General features: G+C 38.4%; 1 protein-coding gene and 1 non-coding gene across 3 annotated transcripts in view; one reads left to right on the top strand and one right to left on the bottom strand.

The window, feature by feature from the left end:
• Positions 1-27,437, bottom strand: part of LOC112934119 (S-adenosyl-L-methionine-dependent tRNA 4-demethylwyosine synthase TYW1) — a 201,860-nt gene that overhangs the window by 48,202 nt on the left and 126,221 nt on the right. The window lies entirely within an intron of this gene.
• LOC112934143 (U6 spliceosomal RNA) lies at positions 13,274-13,380 on the top strand. Its single transcript, XR_003237840.1, has one exon. It is a non-coding gene; the product is annotated as a U6 spliceosomal RNA (small nuclear RNA).

Here is a 27,437-nt window from a genome sequence, read left to right as displayed (position 1 = left end):
TTATATAAAGATTTTCAACTGCACAAGGGGTCAGCACCCCAACCCCAGCATTGTTCAAGGGTCAGTTCTGTACCATATGATTCCATTTCTATAAAGCTCAAAACCAGAGTAAACTGTCTTACAGTATTAGAAGTCAAATGGTGATTAGTTTTAGACAGAAGAGGGGCTTATGACCAGGAGGGAAGATGAATGGTATAAAAAGGTGACTCTGAAGGTGCTTTTAATATTGTATTTTTTAAGCTTGCTGCTGAATATAGAGGTGTGATCATTTTGTAGTAATTCACCAAGCTGTCCGCTTGAGCTCTGTGCACTTTTCTGTACATATGATATACTCTAGTAATAAATCCTTTAAGAGATAAAATACATGCAAAATGCTGGGAAAAGTCATTCATTTTTTTAAAGCCCTTCTATGTTATATACACACGTATTCATGAATAAAGTGACATATTTATTTGACTTGAAATATTCCAATGCCTTCTCCACCCTCAAAACAGAGAAGAGACAGATGAAACAAGAAATGAAGAGTGCCAATAGTTGTCAAAGTGAAGATCACGGTCATAGAGGAATTCATTCTATTATTCTCTTTTTTCCTGTGTGTTTTAAAAATCTATAATAAAAAGTTTAAAATATATATAACTGTGAGTTACACAGAATTCTGTTGTTTCTAATTAGGCAGCTTTCAGTGCTACATATTCTGGATGAGGTTATTATATCCCAGGACTACAGCTCTTAATTTCAACGATTTATCTTGACAGTTGCAATTCAAGACGAACTCGAGTTGAAGCTATGTCAAAACAAGATAAAATGGTCTCCTAAAATATGGTACTGAGTTACTAGTAATCAAAGACATGCAAATTGAAGCAGTAATGAGGTACCATTTTGGGTTATCAAATTGGCAAAGATTTTTTTAAAATAGCAATATCCAAGTGCAGCCTAGAGTTTATCAAGACAGGCGTACTCACTCACTGGTGGTAAAAGCAGAATTCAGTAAAAACATTTTGGAAAGTAACATGGCAACATGATTAAAGAACCTGAAAAATACTCAAATCTGTTGACCCAATAATTGTACTTCTAAAAATTTTGCCTTTGGAAATGATAAAAACTGTGGACAAATACTGATGAATAAGAATATTCATTCTGGCTTTATTTATAATAATGAGGTATTATTAACTCTCAAGAGCTTCAATCTCAAGAAAGCACAAGATGATTTATGACATAGCTATTTAACACTAAAGTTGATTATTTCAGAGCAGTGGATATGAATCCTAACATAGCTGAGAAACTCTCCTAACAAAAGGAAAGAGCTCAATGGAAATGTTATTTTCAGAATGGGGTAGGAAATGGGGAGGGGGATGTGTGTTTTGTACTTGTTCCTATTGAGAAGAACTGGTTTTAAGAGAATGTTTAATGATGAGGGGTAATTGTTTATGTAATAATGCTGAATTTTTAAAAGGCTAAAAACAAAACTGTATATATATGGTATTATTAATGACACAAATAAGGCTTGGAAGGAAATATAACAAAGGTTTTGGGATCAGAAAACATGTATACACACACATTTTTTAGTAGTATGAACTCTTGAGACTGAATCAGCTTAACAGTCTCTTGATATCCCTGATCTCAATTATCCATTATAGCAGATGGCTTAAACTAAATTCTCCTGCCCAGAGACCAGAAACTGAGTAAAGGATATAAAAAAGGATATTTGCCTTAGGTTCAGCAAAGCCTCAGAAGACCATGCATATAAACAAATATGACACAGAGTGTGCCTGGAGTTTGAAGAGTCATGTGCCTCTACAAGTTACTTACACAGCAAAAAATTTCTTTTTTTGAAATTTCTGAATGTCAAGAAGGGCTTGACATTCTCTTGGCAACTTGGTTAATATGCAGGAAATGTTACCTATGTGAAGGAGTAGGAGGAAGGTATGTGATCCATGTATAGATGCAGAATAGACCACACACACACACATGCAACCACACATTATAATGCATATAACAGACATACGGGCAAAGGGGTTCGTCTCTTGAGGAGCCACAAGAAGAGAAAGAAGTGCAAATGCAAAGGACAAAGTAGGCTAAGAGCACTGGCAGCTGAATGAGACAAGGACAGATTATAAATAAATACCCAAAAGCAGGGGGGGAATATTCCCATTAGAGGATTAAACAAAAAAAAGGCAGCAATATTTACACTTCAGAAAAGCCTAAGAGAAAAATTAATTAATTAATTAATTAATTAATTAATTTTTAAAAAGCCTAAGAGAAATATGGAGTAGTGTTTCTCCATCCTTTGGAGACTGGAAGAAAGTGGATGAGGTGACTCCAGTGGAATTTTAACAGGAGTTTTCACTGTCTGAAAAAAATGACCTGTGCTCTGAGAACCACTAATACAGAAGTTTACAACATGGGAATACAAGGAAAAGGAATGAGAATAATAACTTTTTAAAAGATGAATAAGAGAGGGCAGCCCGGGTGGCTCAGCGGTTTAGCGCCACCTTCGGCCCAGGGCATGGTACTGGAGACCAGGATAGAGTCCCGTGTCGGGCTCCCTGCATGGAGCCTGCTTCTGTCTCTGTCTCTGTCTCTCTCTCTCTCTCTCCTCTCTGTGTTTCTCAGGAATAAATAAATATTTTTTTAAGAAAAAAAAGATGAATAAGGGAGAGAAATATAAAGAATAAAGACAAAAATAAATGAAAGAATAAATGGTAAGTTTTCTAGAGGAAGAAGGAGATAAGCACAAAATCTTAGGGCCACTCTCTCTACTTTCCATGTGAGAGAACATCTATACTGAGAAGTCTAAAGCCACTGCCACAAGGGGAACAAGAGAGGTAGCCTATCTACAGAAGAGTAAATACAAGTCAGATAAACAATGTCATAAAACTCAATAAGGAGAAGATCATGTTACCGCCTACACCAGAGTGCATACACAGACTCCAATCACCAAAGCAACAACATCAATTCAGATGTCTGTGGATATTGACAAAAAAGTAAAATCTCTGGCAATGTTCCCACAGGCAAGGTCTATCCATCATCCTGAAGCAGACACAAACAGAAACACCTGAATCCAAATATACAGAAGATGATATGAGGAGGCTATCTCAATATAGCCACAGCACATCTCACAAAACTACTGAGAGAAAGTAAATCTGAAGGGAACATGGAAAAGTCAGAAAGCATACATCCCTAAATTCAATAAATCCTATAGATCTATTTCTCCAGAAATATTACTTGTAACAATTAATTAAGTCCCAAATGTTATATATTAAAGGCTCTCTTCCTGGGGAATTAACTGTCCAAAGGCAAACATTTTATAAATGTTCAGATTGTTTTAACCCACCAACTACCCTCCTTATGCCTAAACTTGACGGGGGGGGGGGGGGGGGGGTGACTCATTAGAAGGTGACTAAGTCCATGAAGTAAGCCTATAAAATTTCCTCCCTGGAAAGCTTAACAGTGACAAGATGTGCCTGTGTATACAGTACTCTAGCTCATATCTGACTCATAAAGAAAGTGAATCTGGAATAACAGCAAGATGAGCCTGAAAGAAGGGTAGATGGCATCTGCTATACAAATAACTAAAATGCCAAAAATTAAGCCTTTCATCCAAAATCCTTACTTACCTAATTCACATTATTTACCAAATAGTATGTATAATGGACATATGGTCAAAAGGATACATCATCTGTTGAGCCACCCCATCCCCACTGCCTTATATATGAAATGAAAAATGAAAAGTAGATAAAGCTAGTTGAAAAAATATAACGAAACAGCCTTGTGACCAGTAATTGGACCTAGCAGCCTATTAGAGCACCCGTGTGAGCAAAAATAACCTCCTACTCAAGAAGAACCTGCAAACAATTTCAAAAGATGTGTGGAAATTTGACATTCTCCAAAGACAGCCAACCAGAGTTTACAATTAGAAAACAAATTCCAAGGATCCCTGGGTGGCGCAGCAGTTTAATGCCTGCCTTTGGCCCAGGGCGCGATCCTGGAGACCCCGGATTGAATCCCACGTCGGGCTCCCGGTGCACGGAGCCTGCTTCTTCCTCTACCTATGTCTCTGCCTCTCTCTCTCTCTGTGTGTGACTATCATAAAATTAAAAAAAAAAAATTCCAGGGCAGCCTGGGTGGCTCAGTGGTTTACTGCCACCTTCAGCCCTGGGCATGATCCTGGAGACCTGGGATCAAGTTCCACGTCAGGATCCCTGCATGGATCCTGCTTCTCCCTCTACCTGTGTCTTTGCCTCTCTCTATCTCTCTCTCTCTCTCTCTCTCTCTCTCTGTGTGTCTCTCATGAATAAATAAAATATTTAAAAAAAGAAAAATTCCAGTAGAAGAATAATAAAGTGATAAAACAAGCAACTTTAAAATAAGTAATAAACAGAGAAGGATGTAACTTCATAAGGATGGCAACTTTCTCAAATTAAACTACAAATTCAATGCAATTTCAATCAGTAATCCCAAAGTTGTGTGTGTGTATGTGGTTGTGTGTATGAACACTGGCAAACTGGTTCTAAAATAAATATGAAAATGTATTAAGGTGCCAAGAATCAGCAAGACAATTTTGAAGAAAAACAATTTTGAGGAAGGAGGAGGGGTCTTTGGTGCTAAATATCAAGTCGTATAAAGCTATAGTAACCATGTGGCAATGTGACAAGAAAGAAAAATCGATATAACACGTGGAAAGCTTAGAAATATCCATGAATATATGAAAATGTGATTATAACAGGCAGCCATCACAAATCATGGGGCAGAGAATGAATTATTCAAACAATGGATGCTGCTTCAATCCCTTATCGACACACAGGAAAAGAATCCCTGTTTCATACCATACGTAAACAGCTAGATATGCACACACACACGTATGTGTGTACTAGTGAGGAAGAGACATGAAAGAGATCTTTAGAGTATTACACGTGGATCAATTTTATTTAAAGATTCATCAAGCTGTATTCTTAATTAGGACTTGTGTACTTGGGATCCCTGGGTGGCGCAGCGGTTTGGCGCCTGTCTTTGGCCCAGGGCGCGATCCTGGAGACCCGGGATCGAATCCCACATCGGGCTCCCAGTGCATGGAGCCTGCTTCTCCCTCTGCCTGTGTCTCTGCCTCTCTCTCTCTCTCTCTCTCTGTGTGACTATCATAAATAAATAAAAATTTAAAAAAAAAAAAGGGACTTGTGTACTTTAGTGATACATGTTACACTTCAACAAAAAGAAAATTAACATTAAGATCAGAACGCACATAAAATGAAACAACTTTATTGCTTTATAAAGCTGAGTAATGATGGAATATTAATATCTGAAGTTGGTACAAAAAATGTGTAAAGATGACAAGACCATGTAATACAAACTTACTACAAGGCAAATTTGGCAATATCTATTTAAAACCTTTATAATTATAATTTCTTACCCCAGGAATTTCTCTTCTATAATTTATTCTAAGTAATCAGAAATACGAGCAAAGATGTACATAGGTTTTCACACTGGTATTTAATAGTAGATAGGTTAAAAAAAAAAAAAACTAACGGCAAATCCACTTGATGAACAGGTATGCAGCAATTAAATGCAGTGTAATCGAATATTTATACAAAGGTCATGAATGACATGGTCCTAAGTGAAAAAAAATCAATAACCTAAGCCTTTACTTTAGTAAAGTAGAGAATAATGAGCAATTTAAGCCTAGACCAAGTAGAAGAAAGAATAAAAGTTAGGGCAGAAATCAATGACAGTGGTTTAGTGTCTGCCTTTGGCTCAGGTCGTGATCCCAGGGTCCTGGGATCAAGTCCTACATTGGGCTCCCCACAGGGAGCCTGCTTATCCCTCTGCCTATGTCTGTGCCTCTCTGTGTATGTGTTTCTCTTGAATAAATAAATAAAATCTTTAAGAAAAAAAGACTAAAGGTCATAAATTACACACATATTGCTTTGGTAGTTATGGGGGAAACCCAAGAAACTAAGATGCTAATCTCAACTATGGTAAGTGTAAATTAGGGAGTCAAAATGACCTCTCTGGTGAAGAGTAATTGCAGAACAGCCATCTTAACAGGAAGAGGAGAGACAAGGAGGAAAGCAGGCTTGAAAACACAGATGAGATGGGTTTTGCCCACCCAGATTCTCAGGAGCTAGGTATGTCTGGGAGGCACATTTAGTTAGGAAACTGAACTCAGAAGTGGGAACGGGTTTGAGAATGGGGTGTGGGGAGCACAGAAGGATGTGCTTGACCAAGATCACTAGAGACAAAGACTGAAGCTTGGGGGCAGCCTGGATGACTCAGTGGTTTAGCGCCTGCCTTCAGCCTAAGGCGTGATCCTGGAGACCCAGGATCAAGTCCCATGTCAGGCTCCCTGCATGGAGCCTGCTTCTCCCTCAGCCTGTGTCTCTGTCTCTCTCTCTCTCTGTCACTCATGAATGAATAAATAAATATTTTTTTAAAAAGCCTGAAGCTTGGGAAATACGTCCAATAACAGGGGGCAAGGAGAAGCCTAAAGGGGGAGAAGGTGGCAAGGAACAATGAAGAAACTGAGAAGACTGAAATGCTCTAAGACACCCAGGGAGGAAAGAGTTTCAGGAAGCAAGTAGTGTCAAGTGAATCCCTATCAGGATTTCAGGAGGACCAAGAACGGCAGTTGCAGACTTGGCAGCGAGCCACCAAGGCCCCTGCACCTGAATGGTGAGTCCAATCCAGAGGTCGCAAAGTTGTTCTGGGTTAGGCTTTGGGAACTAAATGGTCTCTGTGGCAACTACTCTGCTCTGCCATTCTAACAGGAAAGCAGCCACAGACAGTGTGTAAACAAGCAGCATGGCTGTGTTCCAGTAAAACTTTATTACAAAAGCAGGAGCAAATCAGAGTTGAGCCCCGGGCTGTAGCTTCCCACCCTCACACCAGTCTCTACTATGCTGGCTGGGAAATAACTGCTTTCAGATGCTACCTCTAGACACAGTAATCCTCCTTGATCACCAGTGCTTAGTCTATAAAATTCTACCACCTGTAGATTCATATTTTCCTTAACTGCGAACACTTAAATGAGAATATACAGTAATTTCTTTTTTTTTTTTAAGATTTTATTTATTTATTCATGAGAGACACACAGAGAAGCAGAGATACAGGCAGAGGGAGAAGCAGGCTCCCTGTGGGTAGCCTGACATGGGACTTGATCCCGGGTCTCCAGATCAGGCCCTGGGCTGAAGGCGGCACTAAACCGCTGAGCCACCAGGGCTGTCCTGTACAGTATTTTCTGAATCACTACTAAGGGAGATGTTACCAAAAAAGAGAGACCTAGGTCTATTAGTAAGAGAAAAAAGGACAGAAAATAAAAAATAGAGCAGTGGAGGTTTTTGGATGATAGGGACAAAAGAACAAAACAAATCCAGGCTTTAAAATATACTTTAGAACCTATTAGGAGACAGAAATTTCTAATTTCTATAGATTCTGGTGAGGTCTGGGATAAAGTTACCATAGGTGTCACATAGGAAGCTAACTCTGTGTTAAGGAGAACATTTTAAAATACGACAAACTAAATGGATTAGATAAAATTTATCCCAGGCTTTTCATTTCAAGTACCCTATTCTCTGGGTTTCTTGAGCCACAGTGAAACCTGAAGTCAACAATTTAGCCATGGGTCAAACAGGCAGAAAAAAAGCAAAGGCTTTATTTACTATGCATAAACACAGAACAAAACAAATTTACAATTATCATGTGGTTTACTGTAGGGGAGTCTGAAAATAATAAAGCAAGCCAAGAACAGAGAAGTAGAAATTAACTGAACAGTACCCATTACTAATTAAAGATTTATAAAATGTTATTAATATTCCCTATGAACATAGTATTTATAAGGGCTTTCACTGATTCACTATAATTCCCAACTTCAATCTAAATTTTGCTTTAAATGCTAAATTCTTCAAATGTGACTCTTTCTAATGGATTTTTTTAAGGATATAATCTTTACTTTCAGCAAAGAATTGACGTATTCAAAATGCAATTCCTCTAAGTGGAACCATCTAAAAAGACGGCAGGAGGTAGTTGGTGTACTTCTCTACTCCATCCTTGTCCTCAGCCCCTGCATGCCAACATCCCCAGAAACTGGCAACCTGGAATCTCAAAATGATCACTGCCTTACCCCTGGGAAAAAGAGACATGCACTTTCACGGTAATGAGTTATAAATACACAAATGCACCCACAACTGAGGGATTCTCCAGGGTCATCAATGTCTACCAGGCATTTTCGAAGTACATAAAGTAAAAAGAGGATAATTTTCCATCCTGAGCCGGGCACAGGAGAACACAGAAATGCTCTTTATGCTAATGCAGAATGAGGCTTCATGCAGTGAAAGTTCTTTTGTCCCTATCATCCAAAAACCTCCACTGCTCTACCTTTTATTTTTATTTTCTGTACCAGGTTGGTGTCTCCAGACATCTTGAGATGCAATGCCAGGCTCCCAAGCTGTCTCATCAGTAAGATTCTTAAAACTGGTGGAGATGAAGCTAATAAACTCTAACGGTTGCTCAAATTCTATTTATGTGGTTTGTAACATTTCTAGCTTGTTACAGGCAAAACACCTTTTTTCCCCACCGTGTGGCTGGATGAAGTGAAGGTGCAAATGACTGAATATGTATGGTATTTATTTCAAGCCAATATCTCAAACTAGGAAGGAACTAATGGCATCATTTTTGTTACTGCTCTGAAGGTGGCAAATGAACTTCTGCCACATGTACTGGCTTCTTATGGACCACATTACAGAAGCAGGTTATCTTCTCAGTGCTGTAAATCAAACCTAACTCAGAGTCTCCACTATCTTCATTTCCCAAATGCACTAATAAAGGTCTTCAAATGTCAGTTTGATAAAGTGCTTCCTTCTTTCTGGTTTCAATAAGCAGAAGAAATTAGCTTCTGACCATTCTTTTAATTTCCCTTTCCTCCTCTTTTCATAAATCAAACACAACGACTCTCATAAAAAGGTTCAACTCTAATCTCTGAAGTGGCAACACCTAAGCTAAAATTTTTCAAATGAGCCTTGAGGTGAATGGCTTTAAATTATTCCATTTGAAAGAAATTAGAAAGGATGAAGTCTACAAAGTGGCACGAAAGAATGCCCACTGGCCTCTTAGTGATGGAGGGCTGATGGCTCCCAGATACCCATTTGTGGCAATGCATCTCAATCATTTCTAACCCCAAATCACTTTTGATTAACAAGTAAATATTCCCTTAATACACTCTGAAAATCCAAAGTAAATATCAGTAAAAACAAATTGAATGTGACGGTAATTTTTTCAAATACTTCTTGGGTGCCCTTGCTATGTCCCTCCCCAACCATTTGTCAGGTGAAAATTCCATGATTTATGCACAGGACAAATAATTCTACCTCTTAAATAAGCATTGTTAAGTGACCTTAAGGCCAATGTGATAACCAGGACTATCACTAATTTTTTTGAAAAAAATCTTACTAAAAACAATGTGCTGATGAGTATGATGAATATTATTTGTCTTAACACATACAATAATGCAAGAATCCTAAGGCACCAATGAAACCATTAATCTAGAAATTTGAAATAAAACCTACCTCTATTTGGGATATATAAAGATCAAGTATCTCTACATCTTCCCCTCTACCTACATGTTCATCTTCAGGCCTCTTCCACTTCAAATCAAGCAAGAAACACACTTCACCCCAAATGAATCCCAAAACTTTGTCTCCCTTCTCCTCCCAAGATACCAATTTTTTCTATCCTTACAAACATTATGCAACCTGCCTTCCATCTCCACCAAACCACTGAGATTACTTTGGTAATGGTCATCAAAAATCTTCCATATGTAAACATCAGGGGCTTTTCAAAACTACAAATTAATTGACTTCTTTTATCTTGAATATTTTCTTCCTCTCAATAAACTTATTTTGCTGTCATGTGTCTAACATTTATATTTCATACTTAGTCCACAGATGCAGATTGCTAGTCATCTGCTAATACTCTCCCCCCTCTTCCTTACCAAGCAGAATGCCTGAACTATTTAGGGACAACAGTACACTCAGCTAAAAGATGATACTTCCCAGCCTCCCTTAGCAGGATGTGCTAAGGGACCAAATTTTGGCCAATAAGACGTAAATGGAAGAGTTCTACAAATCATCTTAAAAAGAAGATGTGCCCTTCTTGTATCCGTCCTTATACTGCCTGCTCAAAATGAAGGCTGGAATGCCAATATGATGACTGGTGCTCTAGCAAGCATTTTGGACCATGAAGTAATAAACTTCAGCATGGAAGTCCTATGCTGAATGTCAGAGGAGAAAGCCAGGAACCTGGGTCTCTGATGATACTATGAAGCCACTGAGTAAAACTCTATTTCTCCTTTACTATCATACTAATACCACATTCATAACATTCCAACCCCATGTGGGAGAATTTTTCCCATACAAAGCTATTATGTGACACCAGCTGGGTGTCCTACAATTTATCTCAATTCTGACCCTATCTACCTGGAGACAAAGCCAGATCCCAAAGGTTAAGGGCTCAGTCCCACAGAACTGTCCCACCTCAGATGTCAATTTCAAGTCCAAGTGCTTCTGACTGATCAGCTATAAAATGGTAATTCCCATAACCTCCTTAGGTTTGATTAATTTGCTATAGCAGCTCACAGAACTCAAGATAACAGTTTACTTACTGTATGTCAGCTTATTATGAAAGGATATGATAAAGGATACAGAAGAACATCTAGGTAGAAGAGATGTGTAGTACAAAGTGTGTGAGAAGCGGCAAGGAGCCACTATTTCCTCTCTAGCCATGTACTCTCCTAGCACCTCCATGTGTTGAGTAACCCAGAAGCTCCTTGAACCCTGGAGTTCTTGCAAGCTTCCTCACATAGGCATGAGAGATCACGGACTCCATATTCAGCCCTCCTTCCTTCTGAAGAGAAGGACATATGGGGCTGAAGATTCCAAGCTTGGTCTTTCTGGTGACCAGCCCCCATCCAGAAGCCACTGAAAGGCAACCTCATTAGAAAAAGACACTGATATATATCACCAGGAAATTCCAAGGGATTTTGGAGCTGTGTCAGGCCCTGGGGTCAAAAATCAAATACTAGAACAAAAGATGCTCCAATACTCTTACCACTTAGGAAATTACAAAGGTTCTAGGAGCTCTGTGCCAGGACCCAGGAACAGAGACCAACATACATATTTTCTCCTAATTCACAGATACCATATTAGTGTTTGGTTCACCTATTTTGAGGCTTCTGTTGACATTAGAAAAAAAAAAAAAAGCATTTCTAACTTGATAACCACTCGCTCTTTGCAGATCTCTTATACGCAGCTACTCTGAATCCCGAGGGATACAATGACCTTTGGTTCAATTCTGGATATTGATACAGTATTCGAATTCACACTATTTTACAAACATTTGTAATTATAGTTCTGATTTCCTTTTACCTAATAAAAATTGAAAGTTACTCTTTTGTATCACCAAATAGTTGGGCTTTGTTTTTTTAAACTTTTCTTGGTCCTGCCACATTGTGTTCAGTGGCCTACAAATGGTATATCTTTATTTCATCTCCACCACCAAAGAACAGGGATCTTATGTTCTTTATTCACTGATTCTCAGTGGCTAGAAAAATCGTGACTAAATATTAAGCATTTAATAATATCTGTTGAATGAATGAGAGAATGAATGCAGTTTTTGCAGTCTAGATCTTTTAAAAATTGGTTTATGGTCTAGTATAATAAATTTTAATGAATAAATTAAATGAAAATTAATAAATTTTTATGAAATAAAATAAATTAAAAATAAATTTAAATGAAAATTAATAAATTTTTATGAAATAAAAATACAAAGGAAAACTGATAAATATTAAAGAAGGCAATCCATCATTACCAGTAAATAAAAGAGCAACATTATATCATAGGACTAAAAAACATTAATATTGCAAAGGAGATAAGAAGTTATACATGCATTATAATTATTATTATTTACCCCAAAACTCAAATTTATGCCTAAGTAAGAACTACAAAGATAATAAAAGGGCATATAAGTAGTGCCTCCTTAAATACCATGAATTTCAAAAATAAATTCAAATTTTAAATTTAAATTTTTCAATTTAAAATATAGTGGGCAGCAGAAAGATGAAAGACATCTAGAAAAGTGGCTACAGGACAAACCAAGAAACAGATTCTTAACTATACAGAACAAACTGATGGTTACCAGAGGGGACACGGTGGGGAGAGGGGTGAAATAAGTGATGGGGATTAAGGAGTGCACTCCTCATGATGACCACTGGCTGTTGTACTTAAGAGTGCTGAATCACTAGATTATACACCTAAAATTAATGTAACAACACTCTATCTTAACTGGAATTTAAGTAAAACCTTAAAAAAAATAACAGAGGTCATAGAAAACACACCCAATATACCTCAAGAACCATCATACCATGGGGGTGCCTGGGTGGTTCAGTCAGTTAAGTGTCTTCCTTTAGCTCAGGTCATGATCCTGGTGTACTGGGATCGATTCCTACGTCAGGCTCCGTGCTCAGCACAGAGTCCACTTGTCCCTTTCCCTCTGCCTCTCCCCACACTGATGCTACTCTCTCTCCTGCTCACTCTTCCCCTCCCTCTCAAATAAATAAATGAAAAAAAAATTTTTTTAATCATATCATTGGTTAATTAAATATCAGGAAACAATAGTAATACAAGCATCTCCCAGCTAATAGCAGTAATCTGTTCCTGAATCTTATCACAATAAAAATGCAAAATGAAGCATATTTCCCATTATTTTAAGTGAGAAAAATTAAAATGCTACACATCAACTCAAAACCTTCAGACTTCTTAAAATGAAACTAAAACAAGGTAAAATGCCTTGATAACTATTGTATCAGTCTGTTATAATGTTTAAACACTACTTCCTGACTTAAGTAAAAACAAACAAGGTTAACAGCAACTGTGTGCAGTAAAGCAAAGTGGCCTCCCACAATGGTGGCACCCTCCAGAAGCCAATCCCCCTCAGCAACCATTTGGTGAGTTGTTCAAATCACCTACTCCTGACTCTGATGATCTACCTACTGTATCTGGAATGTCATTCAGGACTTTCCTTGCATTATCATTTTGTTTTAAAAGCTGCATTATGTTTTGAAAAAATATAAATTTTGCCCTTGTAAATATCAGTTAAAAAACTGTAGTGAAAGACTCCCGTGCTCTATGAAGTGTGGGTATTAAAAACAAAAAGGTGTTGTACTGAGAAACTCATACCCTGCAGGGAGACAATCTGTATGGTGTGGCCTATATTTGAAAAGGTATCTCTTGTGCTCACTTCAGCAGCACATATACTAAAATTGGAACAATACAGAGAAGATCGGCATGGCCCCCGTGCAAGGATGACATGCAAATTTGTGAAGCATTCCGTATTTTTTTTTTTTAAATGTCTCTTCCCATATCCTTCGGATAATCTGATGATATGAATTGAAGGTCAAAGGGTAGATAAAATTCTATTAACTTGTGGCTAGCCAGATCTTTAAAACCATTTATTATTTTTTGAGCTGCAGTGTGTCACTACTATTCACCATCATTCAAGCCACAATCTACTCAGGGCTGACCTTAATATACATCAGGCTTCATGTAAAAAAGACACTTTCTCAAATGGAAAACAGCTTTGGCCCTGAAAGTCCTCTGTCCAAAACAGATACTACTCTGTGTGTTTGGTTATTTAGACCATCAAGTTCTAGAAATTTCTACTGAATTATCCACTGCCACATTAATGACCTATATAAATTATAGCAAACTTCAAAGATAAAATATAAATTGTTCTAATGTTATCATAGATTTTTTAAATATTTTATTTATTTATTCATGAGACAGAGAGAGAGAGAGAGAGAGAGAGAGAGAGAGAAGCAGAGAAACAGGCAGAGGGAGAAGCAGGCTCTATGCAGGGAGCCTGATGTGGGGCTGGATCCCAGAACTCCAGGATCACACCCTGAGCCGAAGGCAGACAACCAACCACTGAGCCACCCAGGCATCCCATTGATTTTATTTTTAATGAAAACTAGAAAACTTGTTAAAATATCACCCACAACCCCATAGTTATACAACTACTGTGTTTTTGTTCAACATAATTTTAAGTCAAAAAAGTATCTAATTGGAAGAAACATTTTAAAAATGCTTTTTTCACCTTCAAATGACTAAGAGTATTTTTAGAACCACAGATTTTAACAATTTTTTTAAAACTGGGTGTGCTAGGCACTATAAATGTGTGGACGGAGAGATCTCTAAGACCATTTTCCATTTTTTGAATTAGTATAGATTTGTTTTTGTGTTGTTGTTGTTTCAGCCACAGTTAAAGAACTTCCTTCCTAACACTAGTTTTATCTCTTGTCATTCCACTCCTCACCTCACCCACCTCCTTGCTCTGGGATTCCTGCAGAACTGAACCTGCTAACAAGCCACACAGGTTTTACATATCTCCAATCTGCTCTTCTTTCCCAATGGGAATGTACCTTAGTAAGCAGTGGGGGCACCCAAGGAGCACTGAGAAGCTGGGAGACCTAGGTTGGAAGGAAGCCTACTTTAACTCCGGACCATTCTGTGGCCTTTACAGATTCTGCCTTCAGTAACAACTGATGCTTAAGTCTGAGGCTCACTTCCTGTCTACAGGAAGCATGAATCCCTGTGACTCCTTATGTTCCTGCACTCCTTGTACATCCTCCCAGCACTTGTCACCACCTGCTGAAATTGTCTGTCTGTCCCCAGAAGACTGCAATTCCTCTAGGGCACCAATTATATCCCTGGGTCTAGCACAGAACTTAAAACGTAATAAACTCAAAGTAAGAGTTGGCTGAAATGAGTACAGTAAAAAAGTCTCTAAAATGCTGACAATCATTTGTAACCAAAAATTATTCTAAGAGGCAAATGATCACTATATAAGTCTAAACTAATTTCATTAAGAATAGCATTAACATTATGGAGCTCATGCATTAACATTATGGAGCTCATGTGCCAAGCACTGTACAAAGAGTTTCACATGTGTTATGTCACTTAATCCCTAAACGCAGTCCAGCATGTGAGGAACTCCTCTTAACTCCACTTAACTGATGAGGAAGCAAAGGCTTTCCAGAGGTCCAGTCATTTAGACAAAGTCACAAAGCTGGTATATGCCATGGTGGAATCCAACATCTCCCCTATGCTCACTTTCTGAAGACTGGAAAGATGCCCCCATGGAGTTCCACCAAATACTCTGACTAAATACTAACTGCAGAAACAATCACTGCCTGAAAGCCTTAAAAGGGCAAAAAAACAAAAAGGCAGTAACAATAACTGGAGATGGAATTTGAAAGAAAAGCCTTTGTTTCTCAGTAAACTTGTCCCGAATGGTAATCAAATAACCTGTTTAAGATGACCAGTCATGAGTGTAAGTCTTGACAATTATTTTAAGTGTTGGTTAGAATATTTAGGAAAAACAAATATATGTAATGTTGAAAAAGTGCTTAAGATGACAATGTTCGTACATGAGACAATTAACATGTCCTACTTTCTGTAACCTGCTATCATCTGGTTTACCACCGTATTTCTGCTCTCTGCTGGGGGTGTTTTAGCTTCTACAACATCTTCTCTACTTTGGTCAAGCTTCAATAGTGACTGTTAATACTAGAAAGAGGAGGAATACAAAAAGGTATTTATGATTCTTTTTTCTAGAAAAATTATCTTCTCGGGGCAGTTTCTGATGGTTATCCTTTCTACAATAAGAAAACTCTGAAAAGGTACAAAGTGGAAAAAGCCAAAGATCTCCCTCCAACTTCAGACATTCAGGTCAAAAAGAAGTCAGACTTCTTGTATACAGAAGGCTGTACCATATTTTACTTAACTGATTCTCTGCTGATGGATACTTAGTTTGCTTTCAATCTTTTGCTATTATAAATAATGTCATAATGAATAATCTTGCATATATTTTAATCATGTGGATGTAACTATGTCTCAGGGTAAATTACCAGATATAATCCACTCACTCAAAGGGCACATGCATTTTTTATTTTAATAGACAGTATAAAAGCGTCCTTCAAAGATGAGGTTGTACCAATTTATATTCTCACCAGAGATGTATGAGAGCACTTGTTTCCTCACTGACATTTTTATCTATATTTATGGGCCATTTGTATTTCATTTTCCATTAAGGGTTTGTATCTTTGGCTTATTTCTCTATTGGATTTATTACTCTTTTACTTAATGATTGGTAGTAGCATTTTCATTAAGTTTAAAATAGTTTGGTATTTTATTCACTTTATTTTAAACTTGGATTTAGAAATCTTTTTTTCAAAACTATTCCCATACCAAAACACAACATCATATAATGGAAAAATTCAAGGAAAGAAGTAAGAGGTTTAACTAGTATAAGTTCTAAAGGCAAAAGACAAGGAATCTTTTCCCTCTTATGTTAATAGGTTACGAAGGAATGTAATGATTCACAAAGAAAATAACCCTTAGGAGAAAAACAGAACTTTTTCATATGGTGATCATTACAGTTTCTCATGTTTCGAGACTTCAATTTTTTATTGGGAGATACTGCAAAATACATATATACATGTACATATATATATATATAAATAAACATGGAGATACCACAAAAATATAAGCACATTTATGCATATAAATATATGTATGTATGTATTTGTCTAAATAAACTTGCTTCAAGTGTTACAAATATTTGTTCCATTTTAAAACTCCTGATAAAAAGGATCCACAGATAATACACATGAAGTAAAGCAACAAAGAAGTTTATGTGCTGAAGATGTTTGTATCAAAACTTTTCAGAATCTCCTAAACTGAACTTCTCCTGCCTCTATAGAGTTACAAGAGTTGTGGTTTTTTGTGGTTTTTGTTTTTTTTAAAAAAAAGGTTATTTCTAGTCTAAATATTCAAAACAGAGAGACCATGTACACTTGAAATGCTTTAAAATGTACACATCCAAAATAGATATAAATTTAAGTTGGTGTTTTTACTGAGTAATTTTTATTTAAAAGAATATATATTTTTAAAACTCAGGATATATAAAATCCCCAAGATGAAATATAGATTATAAATTTCCATTAAACCTTTTAGAGAGTTATAAGTATGTTATCAGCTATTAAGACTTACACTAAACAATTTCTATAATAACTCCTCCAATCTCACAATAACCTGATGAGTTGGGTGCCCTATTGTCCCCATGTTACAGATAAAAGAATTGAAGCACAAGGATGCTGCCTAAGATTACAAAGCTTTCAGAGGTGGAGCCAGTATTTAAAAACACAGATAGCGTGGCTCTGGGGCACAAGCTCCATCAAAAGACTGCAAAAGGCCATGCAGGTATCTATTCCACTCCATCATCTTGCTAGTCCATGAGTGTTGAGAATCAGGGTTGAATCTTAATAACAAAGCATCACTATAACATTAGCATCCAATTACCCAACTCATAACCTCTCCTGCCCTCCTCCACCCTGAACATGTGATGCAGCACTGGACCACCTGAAGAGCACTGCCAGGTGCAAGATTGCTGGCGTCCCCATTTATGTCCTCTCAGGGCTTTTGAGTCTGGGTAAGGACAACTGTATACTAGCAGCTGACCCTATCCTTGTCAAATTTTCTTTTTCACTTTCAACTGATATTCAGTGGCTAGACACCAGGACTTTCTTTAGAAAGTCTACCAAAGTGATGCATGTGAATGAATATAGGATGATCCACCAGGAGTACCCACACATTTCCAGAAACCACTGTTATGTCCTTGAATTGGCCAGGGGGGTCACCAATTCAATACCCCACATTCCCTGTTTGGCACCATATAGATGCCAAACACTACATTTCCTAGGATTCATACAAGGGAGGGTCTTTGGCAGGTCTTTAGCTGGTCTAAGGCAATGCAAACCAGGAGGCCCGCAGAATAAAAACAGAAGAGTACTGACAAGTAAATGGTGATGCCCTGACCTAGAAGGTCACGTAGGACTTTGTCACCCTTTTGTGTTTAGAAATAACTACACATGTTCTAGAAATCAAGCCCCAGGAAAGCCAAGGCTCCACAGCACAGAGTATCCATACAGAGGCCATCCCGGCTGAGGTGGAATTCTCTGCTCTTGTTTGTGCAGTGCAGCGTCCGCAAAGCAAGCCCTCAGCCTCAGTAAACTAGCTGCCCAGAGGCTTTCTCAAAAGCCACTTCAACTATTTAACAAGAACACAAGGCTGATTCCAGATGAACAGCCATCTCCCAGGTTTCCCCGTCCACATGTATCTCAGTGCCCTGAAGAGGGGCATGGGGTGGGAGCATGGGACACTGCTGCTAAGATAAGGTCGTTTTCAACAGTGGTTGTGATGCCTCTCTGGGGAAGCGCTTACTAAAAAACACCACAGTGATGAAGAGACAGGCCCTCCAGGCAGGATGCCTGATGCAAGGGGTGCTTCACGGATTCCTCCTACAGGTCACCTTAGAGATTTCTAGTTTTATGCCTGGGTCTCAGTGCCCACCTCTACACATACAAATCTATCCAATGGGGAAGCTGCAGTGTTCCGCTCTGCAGACCAAGTTAAGGAGTAATGCCTCCCAGGGGCTCTGTGTCAACTGGCAACGTGGTGTTGAAGTATTCTACTCTACCAAGCCAGATTCCTCTTATGTTTCTACCCAGTAGAAACAGCAAAGAGCACTTTACCATTCTCTGTTAGGTAGGGCCATCACACTTAGCAAGGGATGAAGAAAAAGTCTTAGTCTTAGAAACAAATAACAATAAAGGGGTGAATTGCAAGAGAGGAGGAATTCTGAGGACTTCATTCATCTTTAGTTGTAGCACCTTTCTTTCTAAAACTGGTAGATGAAGGAGGTCACTTGAACCAACCAATTCTCAACCAAAAACACCTCTAAGAAAACAGGAAAACTTGCAACTTTTCCACTCACTAAAATATGTTAGTTCCTGTAGAACTAAAACCTAGTAAGCCATCATTTAATAAATGTTAGCTTTTGAAGCTTTATTATTAAACATAAAAACTTGCAGTAATAATGCTCTCTGTAAGATCCAATGTCTGCCTTACATATACCTCAATTCTGAACCTAGCCTCCAGTCTCACCAGTGAGGCTGACTGGGATGAACACCCTGGGAACTGCTGGGTGTGTGCTAGATCGAGCCTGCGTGGGTTTGCTGGGCAAACCCCAAGGAGCAGCAGACCTGGAAGGCACCACTCACTCTACAGAGAAATAGAGGTACTTGGAGACCAAAGCACAAACCATAAAAGCTTTTTAAAAAGATGTTTTTAACATTATAAATAAAAAAGAAACTTGGCAGGGGTGATACAAATATACAGAAATGACACAGTAGTGATGAGCTGCACAGCATCATGAACATACTAAAAATCACTGATCACACTCTGGAAGGGAGTATTTCATGGTATGTAAATATATCCCAAGTAAAAAGGAAACATGGACATAGGACGTGTGTGTCTCCATTCCAGTTGGTTCGGAGGAGTTTCTGTCCAGCTGTTGCAGGCAGAGGGGAGACCGGCAGAATTATGAGTGGTTACCTGCATATTTGTGAACTTGAGTTGAGAGATTTCTGGCCCAGCAGAAATCTTCTGTGCTTTTCCCCAGACTCTCTGACAAACTAGATGCACTCACCCTGCTGAGGCTCTCACAGCTGGATGAATGGAGTCCTTTTATTATCCTTTAGCATGTATTTATTCTACAAAGACCAAGGTAGGGGTAATCATTTCTGGGAACCAGAATACCAGCAAACATGTGTTCTTATATTCATTCTATAAATGTTTATTAAACATGTACTACAGGTAAAGTACAACTGGAGTCACTGAGAATACAGCAGTGAACGAGACAACATCCCTGCTCTCACAAGCTCGCGTTCAAATTGCAGAAGAGATAGACAATAACACACAAGTCGGGTAGTGACCTCTGCTATGTGAAAAATCAGCAGGGAAGAGGGACAGGAATGCTCCCAAGGAGGGAAACTCTTCCGCAGGACAGCCAGTGAATAACTCTCTGATGAGGTGATATTTGAATGGAGTCTTGAAGGAAGTGAGAAAACAAATCCTACCAATGTTAGGGAAAGACTGTTACTGAAAGAAATAATCCTAAAATTAATTAATTAATTAATTAATCAATCAATCACACACACACACACACACACACACACACAACCAGTGGAAAAATAAGGTATGTGAAGGTGACTAAGGAAATGGCCCCCAAAATGAGAAGATGCTCACCCCACAAATTAGAGAAATGCAAATAAAACCACAAACAGATACCAAGTCACATCCATCAGCCTGGAAAATTTAAAATTTGACAATATCACCTGCTTGTGAGGACAGAAAATGGAAAGTCTCCTACACTGGCCTCTGAAGCATAGCCACTCTGAGTACTTTGGGGAAAAAAAAATCTAGTTGAAGATGTGTATATCTTACAATCCAGCTAGCTTTCACTACTAGGTATGGGCCCTAAAGAAACTATTCCTGCACAGGTATACGCGACAGTTTCAATAATGTTCACGGCAGAGTTGAAAACTTCAGAAAACCCTCAATGTCCATCCCCAGGAGAATGACTGATGCACTGTGGGATATTTACAGGATGTACTGCCACAGTCACAATATCTCAAAAGCAGAAGGCAGCAACACAAGTAAATCTCACAAATATAATATTAAACCAACAAAATTGCGGGGGAAGGATAGAAGTTACTGTTTAATGGGTGTATAGTTTCAGTTCGGGAAGATAACATTCTGGAGATGGATGGTGGTGGTGGTGGTGGTTACACAACAATGTGCATGTATATAATGTCACTGAACTGTACATGTAAAATGGTAAATTTTATTTTTTAAATGGTCAGAAAAAAAAGGACAAGTTGCACAATGATTTTTATAGGATGATACTACTACATACCGTTTTAAAAAATGGAAAACAGCTGTTTATGGAGTTATAAATATAGAGTGAAGTATAAAAATAGCATGGAATGATAAACACAAAATAGATATTGATTACCTCTGAAACAGAGGAAAGGAAAGAAAATATAATAGGAAAGAAATTCACAGGGACTATAACTGAATTTATATTTTATTTCTTAAACTACATGGTAGTTACATGAGTATTTACCATCATATCTTTTAAAATGATTTTAAAAATCAATCATAAACACAAGATTGGTGATAGAGGGCATTATATTTTAAAGTTTAAACACAAGCACTCCATGATGTCTTTGGATGTCTCTATCAGACCTTATGAGGTAAGGACTGTTATTAACCCCATTTTACAGATGAGAAAACTGAGCCCCATGTCCAATATTGCACAGCCAAGAAGTGGTAAGAGATAGGATTCAAACCTAGTCTTGTTTCAGAATCCCAAGCTCAGAACTATCATGCCAAGACAAATCACTGGGAAACAATTAAATACACATCAAAAGGGGAATGGATCAATCCATTCTGATTGTGTGGCAATTGTGTGTCACACTGTGATGGGAGCTGGGAATACCATGGTAGGCAAAAAGACATGAAAGACACTGTGCCTTCTCTCAAGCACCTTTCAAGTTCCTAACTGTTGGATTTAGGCTGTGGGGGATATAAACCAGGGAAGAGGAAGAAGGGAGTCAGGGAAGGCTGCCAAAGGCAAAATTAAACTGTTATATCCATAAGATAGGCAAAATTAATCTATGATGACAGAAGTTGATATTTTAAATAAATATTTTAAATAATGGTATTATAAATAAGAAGTACAGTTGTAAAAATACGTATGGTATGATTTCATCTTGTAAGTAAAATACACACACATATACATACACATGTGAACTAAAACTCTGGAAGACACACAGCATTACAGCAGTAATGTTTTTTATTTTTGAATTCTGGTGGCATAGAAGTCATCTTATTTTCTTCAGTATAGTAATACTTATTTTCAAATTGGTTTTTAGCAGATGCTTATACAATTAACTGATAAAAAGGAATATCTCTCATTTTTTCATTAAATAATATTGTTGCTTTTGGTTCAAAAGGTTAGTATTTATTACATTAGTATCTACTGTTCACTCTTTCCATTTCATTTTTCCCATCCAACCCACTGCACAGTGGCTTCTACATAAAATATTGTACTTTACTTCTTTTTGATACCGTTGTTAGAGACCAACTGAGAAAGCAAATTTCTTTATCCTCATACCTTAACCTTCCCTTTCTATCTTTCTGGAAACTATTTCTTTGAATTGTACAGAACATACCATACTTGCATGGAATTGAACCTTTATCAAATTATTCCCAGACTCACTCCTTCTATGCTCATTTTTTGTTGTTGTTGTTGTTTTATGCTCCTCATTTTGAAAGCATCAAAATTTGTGCCCCCTAAGCCTCCTTCTTTGGTCCTCTCTATACCCTTCTTGGGCAATTCTGTCCCCTTCACTACTTCTTTTTTTTTTTTTTAATTTTTATTTATTTATGATAGTCACAGAGAGATAGAGAGAGAGGCAGAGACACAGGCAGAGGGAGAAGCAGGCTCCATGCACCGGGAGCCCAACATGGGATTCGATCCCGGGTCTCCAGGATCGCGCCCTGGGCCAAAGGCAGGCGCCAAACCGCTGCGCCACCCAGGGATCCCTCCTTCACTACTTCTGACAGCAACCTACCACTGCAGAGATGACTGTCACACCTATCTGTTCATACGGCTGAGTCCCCAAGCCATCTAAGCAATCATCTACCTGACCTGTTTACCTGATGCCTCAAGATGAACCTAAGATGCAACACGTAAATTGTTCCCTAAAACAAGCTTAGGTAGAAGTCTGGAGAAAACCTATTTGCTACAAAACTTCCTGGCCCTGGAGGAAACTGGTCAGCCTGTAGTCACTGACTCTGGAGAGCTCAAGATCAGCAGTCTTGGTCTGGTTTCAAAAGTGGCTAAAACTAGGACATCCTTTCAGTCAAGCAGAAGAGGGTAAAGCGGCCCTGAAGCCACTGGACAGAATCAACATCCCAGGAGGCCCGTGCCCATGGAGAGGGCTCACAGATTAGATGGAAGGTAAAGAACAAGATAAAGCTCAAAAAAAAAAGATGATAATAAACAGATCTAGATCGCAGTCAGATGGACTAAGGCTAAGGGTAGACTTTGGCATCAGTGACGGAAGGCAGAAGTAAAGAAAACAGGTCAGAGGTGGTGGGGCAAGATGGCGGAGGAGTAGGCGGAGGCCAAGTCACCTGTCCTCACCAACCTACCTAGATAACTTTCAAATCATCCTGAAAACCTACAAATTAAACCTGAGATTTAAAGAAAGAACAGCTGGAACACTACAGAGAGAAGAGTTTGCGCTTCTAACTAGTACAACTCGTTTTTAGCCACTCTGCACTGAGCAAAATGACTAGAAAGAAGAACTCACCACAAAAGAAAGAATCAGAAACAGTACTCTCTGCCACAGAGTTACAGAATTTGGATGACAATTCGATGTCAGAAAGCCAATTCAGAAGCACAATTATAAAGCTACTGGTGGCTCTGGAAAAAAAAAAACAAAGTACTCAAGAGACTTCATGACTGCGCAGAATTTAGATCTAATCAGGTCGAAATTAAAAATCAATTAAATGAGATGTAATCCAAACTGGAGGTCCTAATGACAAGGGTTAATGAGGTAGAAGACAGTGTGAACGACATAGAAGACAAGCTGATGGCAAGGAAGGAAGCTAAGGAAAAAAGAGAAAAAGAAATAACAGACAATGAGGAAAGGTAAAAAGAAATAAATGAAAGCCTTAGAAGGAAAAAAATCTACTTTAATTGGGGTTGCAGAGGGTGCCAAAAGGGACAGAGGACCGGAAAGCATATTTGAACAAATCACAGCTGAGAATTTCCCTAACTTGGGGAGGGAAACAGGCATTCAGATCCACGAGAGTTCCCCCCCACCAAAATCAATAAAAACTGTTCAACACCTCAACATTTAATAGTGAAACTTGCAAATTCCAAAGATAAAGAGAAGATCCTTAAAGCAGCAAGGGACAAGAGATCCCTAACTTACATGGGGAGAAATATTAGATTAACAGCACACCTCTCCACAGAGACCTGGCAGGCCAGAAAGGGTCCTAAGTGAGAAAAACATGCAGCCAAGAATACTTTATCCAGCAAGGCTCTCATTCAGAATAGGAGGAGAGATAAAGAGCTTCCAAGACAGGCAGAAACTCAAAGAATATGTGACCACCAAACCAGCTCTGCAAGAATTATTAAGGGAGACTCTATAAAAGAGGAAGCCCAAAGAAATAATCCACAAAAACAGGGACTGAATAGGTATTATGAGGACACTAAATTCATATCTTTCAATAGTAACTCTGAACGTGAATAGGTATTATGAGGACACTAAATTCATATCTTTCAATAGTAACTCTGAACGTGAATGGGCTTAATGACCCCATCAAAAGGCGCAGGGTTTCAGACTGGATAAAAAAGCAAGACCCATCTATTTGCTGTCTACAAGAGACTCATTTGAGACCTAAGGACACCGACAGCCTGAAAATGAAAGGTTGGAGAACCATTTACCATTCAAATGGTCCTCAAAAGAAAGCAGGGGTAGCAATCCTCATATCAGATAAATTAAAGTTTATCCCAAAGACTACAGTAAGAGATGAAGAGGGATACTATATTATACTTAAAGGATCTATCCGACAAGAATACCTAACAATGAATTTTTATGCCCCTAAATATGGGAGCTGCCAAGTTTATCAATCAATTAATAACCAAAGTAAAGATACACTTAGATAATAACACACTAGTAGTAGCCTTCACCATAGTGCTCTCAGTAAAACAGATCCTCTAAGCAGAATGTCGCCAAAGAAACAAGAGCTTTAAATGATACACTGGACCAGATGGATTTCACAGATATTTACAGAACTTTACATCCAAACGCAACTGAATACACGTTCTTCTCAAGTGCACATGGAACTCCATCAGTACATTAAGAAGATTATTCACCATGACAAAGTGGGATTTACCCCCGGGATGCAAGGCTGTTTCAACATGATAGCTATCAACATGATAGATCATATCAACAAGAGAAAAAACAAGAAGCATTTGATCCTCTCAATAAATGCAGAGAAAGCATTTGACAAAATACAGCATCCATGCCTGATCAAAATTCAGAGTGTAGGGATAGAGGGAAGATTCCTCAGCATCTTAAAAAGACATCTACGAAAAGCCCACAGTAAAAACAAAAACGAAAACAAAATAAATAAATAAAGCCTACAGCAAATATCATTCTCAAAGGGAAACACTGGGAGCCTTTCCCCTAAGATCAGAAACACGACAAGGATGTCCACTCTCACCACTGCTATTCAACATAGTACTAGAAGTCCTAGCCTCAGCAATCAGGCAACAAAATGAAATAAAAGGCATTCAAATTGGCAAATAGGAAGTCAAACTCTCCCTCTTTGCAGATGACATGATACTGTACATAGAAAACCCAAAAGACTCCACCCCAAGATTGCTAGAACTCATACAGCAATTTGGCAGTGTGGCAGGATACAAAATCAATGCCCAGAAATCAGTGGCATTTCTATACACTAACAATGAGACTGAAGAAAGAGAAATTAAGGAGTCAACCTCATTTACAATTGCACCCAAAAGCAGAAGATACCTAGAAATAAACCTAACCAAAGAGGTAAAACTAAAAACTACAGAACACTTCTGAAAGAAATTGAGGAAAACACAAAGAGATGGAAAAATATTACATGCTCATGGATTGGAAAAATTAACTGTGAAAATGTCAATGCTACCCAGGGCAATTTACACATTTAATGCAATCCCTATCAAAATACCATGGACTTTCTTCAGAGAGTTGGAACAAATCCTCTTAAGATTTGTGTGCAATCAGAAAAGACCCCGAATAGCCAGGGGAATATTGAAAAAGGAAACCAGAGCCGGGGCCATCACAATGCCAGATCTCAGGTTGTACTACAAAGCTGTGATCATCAAGACAGTGTGGTACTGGCAAAAAAACAGACACATTGATCAAAGGAACAGAACAGAGAATCCAGAAATGGGCCCTCAACTCTATGGTCAACTAATATTCAACAAAGCAGAAAAGACTATCCACTGGAAAAAGGACAGTCTCTTCAATAAATGGTGCTGGGAAAATTGGACAGCCATGCGCAGAAGAATGAAACTAGACCATTCTCTTACACAGACACAAAGATAAACTCTAAATGGATGAAAGATCTAAATGTGAGACAAGAATCCATCAAAATCCTAGAGGAGAACACAGGCAACACCCTTTTTGAACTTGGCCACAGCAACTTCTTGCAAGATACATCTATGAAGGCAAGGGAAACAAAAGCAAAAATGTATTATTGGGTCTTAATCAAGATAAAAAGCTTCTGCACAGCAAAAGAAACAGTCAACAAAACTAAAAGACAACCTACAGAATGGGAGAAGATATTTGCAAATGACCTATCAGATAAAGGGCTAGTTTCCAAGATTTATAAAGAACTTATTCAACTCAACAGCAAAGAAACAAACAATCCAATCATGAAATGGGCAAAAGACATGACGAGAAATCTCACAGAGGAAGACACAGACATGGCCAACATGCACATGAGAAAATGCTCTGCATCACTTGCCATCAGGGAAATACAAATCAAAACCACAATGAGATACCACCTTACACCAGTGAGAATTAACAAGACAGGAAACCACAAATGTTGGAGAGGATGTGGAGAAAGAGGAACCCTCTTGCACTGCTGGTTGGAATGTGAACTGGTGCAGCCACTCTGGAAAACTGTGTGGAGGTTCCTCAAAGAGTTAAAAATAGAACTGCCCTACGACCCAGCAATGGCACTGCTGGGGATTTACCCCAAAGATACTGATGCAGTGAAAAGCAGAGACACCTGCACCCCAATGTTTATAGCAGTGATGTCCACAACAGCCAAACTGTGGAAGGAGCCTTGATGTCCATCGAAAGATGAATGGATAAAGATGTGGTATATGTATACAATGGAATATTACTCAACCATTAAAACAACAAATACCCACCATTTGCTTCAACATGGATGGAACTGGAGGATATTATGCTGAGTGAAGTAAGTCAATTGGGGAAGGACAAACATTATATGGTCTCATTCATTTGGGGAATATAAAAAATAGTGAAAAGGAATAAAGGGGAAAGGAGAGAAAATGAGTGGGAAGTATCAGTGAGGGAGACAGAACATGAGACACCCCTAACTCTGGGAAATGAACAAGGGGTGGTGGAAAGGGAGTTAAGTGGGGGGTTGGGATGACTGGGTGACGGGCACTGAGGTGGGCACTTGACAGGATGAGCACTGGGTGTTATGCTATATGTTGGCAAATCAAATTACAATTTAAATATATATACAAAAAAAAGTAAAGAAATCAGGTCAGTAAGCAGGAGAATGAGTCAGAACAATGGAAGGGAAGCTCACTTATCACAAAAAGGAGGGAAAGAGGAAGATACGCTATTTCATTTCATCTAAGATACTCTAGATTGTAAGACACAA

The sequence above is a fragment of the Vulpes vulpes genome, chromosome 3, assembly GCF_048418805.1.
Source record: "Vulpes vulpes isolate BD-2025 chromosome 3, VulVul3, whole genome shotgun sequence".
Taxonomy (NCBI): Eukaryota; Metazoa; Chordata; class Mammalia; order Carnivora; family Canidae; genus Vulpes; species Vulpes vulpes.
The sequence above is the reverse complement of the archived record's forward strand: the minus strand, read 5'-3'. Positions and strand labels throughout refer to the sequence as shown.